This window comes from Camelina sativa, chromosome 14 (genome assembly GCF_030686135.1).
Source record: "Camelina sativa cultivar CO46 ecotype springtype chromosome 14, ASM3068613v1".
In the NCBI taxonomy this organism is placed as follows: domain Eukaryota; kingdom Viridiplantae; phylum Streptophyta; class Magnoliopsida; order Brassicales; family Brassicaceae; genus Camelina; species Camelina sativa.
The window spans coordinates 31,493,797-31,501,399 of record NC_141893.1 but is presented as its reverse complement, the minus strand read 5'-3'; the positions used below and the strand labels follow the sequence as shown (position 1 = coordinate 31,501,399).

The window sequence follows — 7,603 nt, the reverse complement described above, 5'->3', positions numbered from 1 at the left end:
GGGATTCGTTTTGCTACATTTAAGATTTCAAGTTTTGCAAGATTAAGTTCTTTTACACATATCATTCTGAGTACTGACTTGTTTTGGTTGTCTGCTTGTTTGTTTTACATAAGGAACCTGTTGATTGCAACGTTGCATGCACACCAGATCAAGAGGACATCAAAACCTCCTTCCTGCTAGCGACAATATCAACCAGTTACAAAGACCACGACAAGTTCGTCAACTCGCTGATCATCCCGCACCAGTCAATATGGACCAACAGAATGGACCAAATCCGGGACCGCAAAACATTGGTGCTGGGGATGCACCGAACACTCACACTCAGCGTGCTGGAATCGTCCCTCCTGCCGTGCAGAACAACAACTTCGAAATCAAAAGTGGTCTGATCTCCATGATCCAAGGCAACAAGTTCCACGGGTTGCCTATGGAGGATTCACTCGACCACCTGGACGAGTTTGACCGTCTGTGCAGTCTTACCAAGATCAACGGCTGTGAGTGAGGACGGTTACAAGTTGCGACTCTTCCCATTCTCCCTGGGAGACAAAGCTCATCAATGGGAGAAAAACCTTTCCAAGGGATCAATCACCACTTGGGACGCCTGCAAGAAAGCCTTCTTGGCCAAGTTTTTCTCCAACTCCAGAACGGCACGTCTCATGAATGAGATTTCCAGCTTTACTCAGAAGAGCTCAGAATCATTCTGTGAAGCCTGGGAGAGCTTCAAGGGCTACCACAGCCAGTGTCCACACCATGGTTTTAGCAACGAGTCACTGCTGAGCACTCTCTACCGTGGTGTGATACCAAAGATACGCATGCTGCTTGACACTGCTTCAAACGGAAACTTCCTGAACAAGGACGTCAATGAAGGATGGGAACTCGTTGAAAACCTCGCCCAGTCTGATGGCAATTATAACGAGGACTATGACCGCACAGTTAGGGGCGACACTGTGTCTGAGGAGAAGTACAAGAGGGACCTCAAGAACGTTAATGAGAAGCTTGACCGCCTCTTGCTCAATCAACAGAAGAGCGTCCACTTCGTATCTGTGGGTGAACATTTTCACGTCCAAGATGGGGAGGGTGAGCAATCTGAGGAGATCAGCTACGTCCAGAATCAAGGTGGATACAACAAGGGTTACAACCCCTATCAGATGAACCCCAATTTATCTTACCAGAGCACCAACGTTGCAAATCCACAAGATCACGTGTACCCTCCTCAACAGCAACAACAAGGTCAACAAAAACCTTTTGTGCCTTACAATCAGGGATTCGTCCCTAAACAACAGTTCCAGCAAGGTTACCACGCTCCCTCAGGACCACCACCAGGATTTCGCCCTCAACCGGTTCCGCCTTCTCCAGCTCCTGATCAAGAAATGAAGCAAATGATGCAACAACTTCTTCAAGGTCAAGCTAGTGGTTCTCTCGATACTGCTAAGAAGTTTGCTGAACTCAGTCAGCGGATGGAATGTTCTTACAATGATCTGAATGTCAAGTTTGAAGCCCTTAACTCCAAGCTGAAGTATATGGAAGGAAAGACTGTCTCTACTTCTACCCCAACACCTGGCCCACTACCTGGAAAAGCAGTTCAAAACCCCAAGGACTATGCTACTATCAATGCTATCACCACCCAAGCTGTAGATGTACGGCTCACTGCGGACAATGAGAGTTTAGATGGGGAGGATTTTCTTCAAGATGAAGTTCAGATAGAGGATCCCATCGAGGTGCTCAAGGATCCAATTGAGTCAGCCAAGCAATATGATCCTCAAGCTACGAAAGAACCCGCTGCTCCCAAGGATAAACCTGTGAGATTCATTCCTCCACCATTCAAGCCACCTCTACCATTTCCAGTGAGGTTTAAGAAGCAGCTTACTGAGAAGTATAAAGCTCTGTTCGAAAAACAAGTCAAGGAGATTGAGTTGAGGATGCCGTTGCTGGATGCATTTGCACTAGTTCCTCATTACCAGAAATTCCTCAAAGACTTGGTGATGGAGAGATCAAAGGAAGTTCAAGGCATGGTGGTACTAAGCCACGAGTGCAATGCCATCATTCAAAGGGAGGATTTAACCCAGAAAGATGACTCTGTCCAAGAAAGCAAACAACTTGATGTGTCACCAGATGAGACACACAATCACGTGGATCAAGTAACTATTAGTGTAGACACTCGTATAGCATCTGGACATGCTGAAGAACGAGTTGTAACCACCCTTTTTATCCTCTTTGCCAATCCCTGGAACATACAAAAGGGAGTTAGTAGAGAAGTACAAAGCTGAGTTTGATCAACAATTGGAAGAACTTGAACTCCATATGCCACTACCTAAAGTCTCAGGTCATATACCTTCATCCCCTAAGTCCTTTAGGGAACCCATTATCCAAAGAATCAAGGAAAAGGAGGAAGCAGCTAAGACAGCTCATGAAAAGGTTAGATACGATGAGGAGACAATCATGTTGAGTAACCAACGTAATGAAGTGGAGATGATTGTCCCTAAAAAGCTTGAAGATCCTGGGTCTTTTACTCTACCTTGTACTATAGGTCCATTGGATTTTAGTAACAGCCTATGTGACCTTGGTGCTTCGGTCAACCTCATGCCACTCTCTGTAGCTCAGAGGCTAGGATTCAACAAATACAAGTCAAGCAACCTCTGCTTGATATTAGCTGATAGGACTACTAGACTGCCTCATAGTCTATTAGAGAACCTTCCCATCAAAATTGGAAAAGCTGAGATTCCTACTGACTTTGTGGTAATGGAAATGGATCAAGAGCCTAAGGATCCACTAATTCTGGGAAGGCCTTTTTTAGCTACAGCTGGAGCAGTCATTGATGTCAAGAAGGGGATGATTGATCTCAATCTGGGGAAGAACTTCAAGATGAAGTTTAATATTAAGGATGCTAAGAAGAAGTCAACTATTGATGGGTATATCTTCGTGATTGAAGAGAAAGATCAGAACGCTGGGTTTGACATCTTTGAGGGTGTGAATGAGGCAGACACAGAAGTTTGGGTAACCAAAGAAAAAACTCGAAGGGGCACTCGACCGTGTTCCAACTCGAGTGTAGTTGTTGCTCTCCCTAAGCGTCATGACCTGCTTCCTAAACTTCACCAACCGCAAGAGACAAGTCCTCCCGCGCTTGACCGTTTGTCTGAACTCCAAACTACCAAGATTCTAGGGGATTCAGTGAGAGAGTTAACAACTATGGTGAAGGAGATTAGTTGGCAAATCAAAAAGCTCCAAAGTAAAATGAGAAGTTCTCCTCCAAGGAAATTAAGGCAGAGCTTTGAGATAATGAAGAAGAGTAGTTCATTTGTTGTTGAACCTGGATAGAATGTTGAAGGGAGTATGTGCAACAAAGATAGAGGATACAGTATGTGCAACAGAGATAGAGGATACAGGGAAAAGCAGTGTGAAAAGGAGAGTGAATTGAAAAAAAAAAAAAAAAAAAAAAGAAAGAAATCGATCCACTTGCTCTTCTCCTTTTCTTCCCCACGTGAATTTTCAACTCCCCCATCACCTCACCTCCCATCCATCTTGTTCCCTCTCACACAACACATTTACTTTGTGTCCTATCTCCCCCATCTTCACTCACCCACCACTCTCACCTACCACACTCCATCTCTTTGCTCCCCATCGACGCACACCCCTTCCCCCCCCCCTTATTTATTAAACACTCTCTCCCTCTTTACTCCCACCAACAAAACACAATTTCATCGCTCAATCTTCATCTTTGACCTGTTGCAGTTCACTCGTTGCTGCACCTCTCTTTCGAGTCAGCATCGCTGAACTCTCGCCCGAGCCAAGTCGTTCTTGCCGAAGCTCCACGCTCCCGTTCATCACCGCCGTCTCACCCCGCACTTCCGTTTTGGGGGAGTCGATACGCCGTCGTCGTCGTCTACTTCCCAACCGCACACCCGACACACTCAAGCCATTAGCTCAACTCAATCGAGTCGGTGTACCTCTCTCCCTCGTGGCCTCAATCGAGCTGGTTTCACTGCCTCAATCGAGCCACGGGTGAACTCTCAATCGAGCCACGGGTGAACTCTCAATCGAGCCACAGTCGAACGTCTTCAATCGAGCCACTCTCGATTCACTCTCTCCACCCGACAACACATTCGTTCTCACAAGATTCCTGCTCCAACGAAGTTGCACATCACAATCGAGCCGTCTCCAGGAAGTGTCAATCGAGCCATTCTCACCACTGCAATTGGGCCATCGTCGAACTCCCGCTCGACCAACGGTACTGCTTGCCGTTATCACCACTCGATCCGCCCCCTACGTGCTCTGACTCGATCGACAACGACGAACGTCTCTCGTACTGCTTGACTCGATCTACCGCTGTTGTTATTCACACGTCTTCACGCCAACCGCTCGAGTCGCCGTCAAATCCTCCCTCGAGTCGCGCCATCACTACTTCACTCGATCGGTTTTTCTCGCTCCGTCGTCACCGCTCGTTCCACTCGATACACTGAAGTCACCACCGTCGACTCGATCCAAGACCCCCATCGTCTCGAACCAGCTTCACCCACATCCGATCGAGTCTCGCCATCACCGGACTCATCTCGCTCGAGTCATGCCATCGAAGCACCGTCCACTCGATCCAGCTCGTTTGATTCACCGATGTGAACCATACTTGTCGTTTCCGTTTGATACACTCCTCTCTTAGCATTCTAACAATCAAGTTTGTTAATTGCTCTTATTATTCGCTCACTAACGTATTAACGTTTAGCTTTGAGTTTACATGTTTCAGCGAAACAGAAAAAGTACTGAGTTTATACACGAGATGCGAGAGGCATATGGTTGTGTCGCCGGAGAACGTTCATCCCCCGAATCCATGGCAAAGCGTTTCATGAAAATGAAGAACATGGTTGACGAGGTTGTTGGGGGTTCAGAACAACCAGCGGGTTCGAGCAGACCGGACAAACCACTCTCCAAGAGCAAGAGTCGCGGGAAGAGACCGGCATGAGCTTCCCTCTCGGGAGACCAAGGCAGTGATTACGAACAGGAAGAACCTGTGTTGCGTCCAGCACAAGAGCCAAGGAAATCTGTACGACGGCGACAATATGAGACGAAGCTGACTCCCAAAGAGTACAACGAGCTGTTCCAACAGTGCGAGTTCAGTGGAACCAGATATCCACATCCTGAGACGATGGAGCTGCTAGGGATTGGGGAGGATGTTCAGTACTTGTTTCGGCGATGTCATCTGGAGAGAGTTATGAACACCCCCAAGAATGGATACAGGGAGGAGACAATTCAGTTCCTTTCCACCTTGGAGATGCACTGGTACGCGGATGAGCCAGGCATGATGTCTGATGGAGGATTGGGCTACATTACCTTCCGCGTTCATGGCCAGTTCTGTAATCTTATATTCCGAGCCATCGAAGAGATATTCGGTTTTCCCAGCGGAACAGGAATCAAACCGCAGTTTGACAGGAATGAGATAACTGCTCTCTAGGCAACGATCGGTAGCACGCCAGCATTTACTACATCAAAAACAAAGGCGATGAACCTGAGAAGCCCGGTGCTGCGTTACTTCCAGAAAGCCGTCGCAAATGCCTTCTATGCCAAGGAGATTAAGGGATATATTACTTATGGCGAGCTTGAGATGATCGATCTGGCACTTAAGGGACTCTCGTTCACTTCCATGGATTGTACCGCACTGCAAGGCGACATGTCCAACACCTCCGTCTCGCTCTACCTTCTCAACTACATCATGTCATACAAGACTTGGGTCTCGAGACTCAACAGCAACCACACTCCAGGAATAATGTGCATGGGAGGTGTAGTGACTTGGTTTCTTGAGGCTGCAGGAGTTGCTCTACAATCCGAGCCGTACCTACCACGCTGGATAGACATAAACAACTTGCGGCAGCTACGCACTTTGGAATGGGGTTTGAGGAATGGACGATTGCTATACAAGTTTGTGCATCCTGCGGTCGGTCCCTCGAGACTACTCCTCCCTTGCGTCGACTTGAATACAATCTTGAGCGGTGAGCATATCGAGTTCATTCCCCCTGCAGAGACATTATACAATTCTGATGTTGAGGAACACCACGTCAACGTAGCGGAAGCAGAAGATGATCCGATGGAAGACAACGCAGTTGAGTACCGTCCTGAGCAGTTCCACTTTGATGAGTACTCAGAACCAAGAATGGCCAGAGGGGTCAGAGCAGCTCATGACCGCCTCAACAAGCTTCAACAATGGGGGAAAGCTAGAGACAAGGCGCTCACCAGCCTTTCCAAGACTGTCAAGAAACTCGTGCGTATGTTTAGCTGCTCGACTTCCACAACTGCCGTCCCTAGGTCTATACCCGAGGATAACAGACCAATGTCAGCACGCCCTTCCGCGAACCTAGATCGAACACCTTCTCCAATTCCCTCTCCAGCACGTCAATCTTCATATATGTCACGGCAGCGGCAGCCTACTCCCGCCCCTTCACGCCACTCGTCACATGAATCTAGGGAGAGAAGGGGATACGGTTCGCGTGGTTCAAGAGCCTCCTCAAGTCGTCGATCATCGCGTCGTTATGCAGCTCAAGCTGAGCAAGAGGTTGAGCAGCAAGTTGAGCAGCAAGGCGATTACCAGCCTACGGAAGTGGTAATGTTAGTCTCGGACCATGGCGAATCCAGAGTTGATGACATGCAGTGCGACGAGCAGCCGAACACTTATCAGAACATGCAAGCGGTTGAGCAACAAGTCGACCAACCAGCTGAGACCACTCCCGCGGATCCTGAACACCGTGATGGACATAGCCAGTATCACACACCAACTCCTTGGGCGAGCTCCGACTCCTTCTTCTACTACTGAGGTACTCCGACCTTCCCTTGTATATACCATTTCATTTGTGCATTGTTTCTGCTGTGATTCTTAAATTCTCCTACAAATTCTTCTTACACAGGAGACTGTGTAATTTAAGTTTGGGGGAGGGTTTGAGATGATGTATCTGATGACGTTTTCTGTGATTCATATTTCAAATTTTTGCATCATATCATGTTTGAGTCTGCATTCATCTATTTGCATAGAAAAGCCATAAAAATTTGAAAAATTTCAAAACTTTCCACAAAAATAGAGTGTTCATGTAGTTTGCATTTGCATATTAGGATTGAGTCTAGTGTTGTTCATTTAGGAATGCTGCATTTAGCATAAGGGTTGATGATGATTGTAACCATGTTAACATGCTGAATTCAATAGGATAGGATCAAGGCCCTTGTTATTAGTTCTTTGTTGCATGTTGATTGAACTTGAAATGTAAGACTGAACCAGGTTTTGAATTCTCGAAATTGCATTCTAGTCTTGATTGAAGCCTGTTTCGAATTGACATCATTCCCTATCTACCTGAACCTAATCCTAACTTGCAATTATCATGTTATGCATTGAAGTTGAACTCATGGATACCACATACATACTTGGATTTTCTTTGTCCGTTTTACCACCCTTAATAATCCAAGTAGCTGATTCCCATCTTTGGAACAGTTTCCCGCACCCTTAACCAACTGTTCTTTCAAGCTAATTGTATTCTTGAGTGTGAGGTCTTTTCCGAGTTGAGCTTGTTAGAAAGTGTTAGGTTCTAGCCGACAAGAGTAGGATCCTGTGTAGTTCTAGTTCGCGCTATCCGGACTA

General features: G+C 46.8%; 1 non-coding gene across 1 annotated transcript; it reads right to left on the bottom strand.

Annotated features, from left to right (window-relative positions):
- Window positions 1-647: 647 nt before the first annotated feature.
- Window positions 648-754, bottom strand: LOC147928871 (small nucleolar RNA R71). The gene has a single exon (XR_015581102.1). It is a non-coding gene; the product is annotated as a small nucleolar RNA R71 (small nucleolar RNA).
- Window positions 755-7,603: the final 6,849 nt, after the last annotated feature.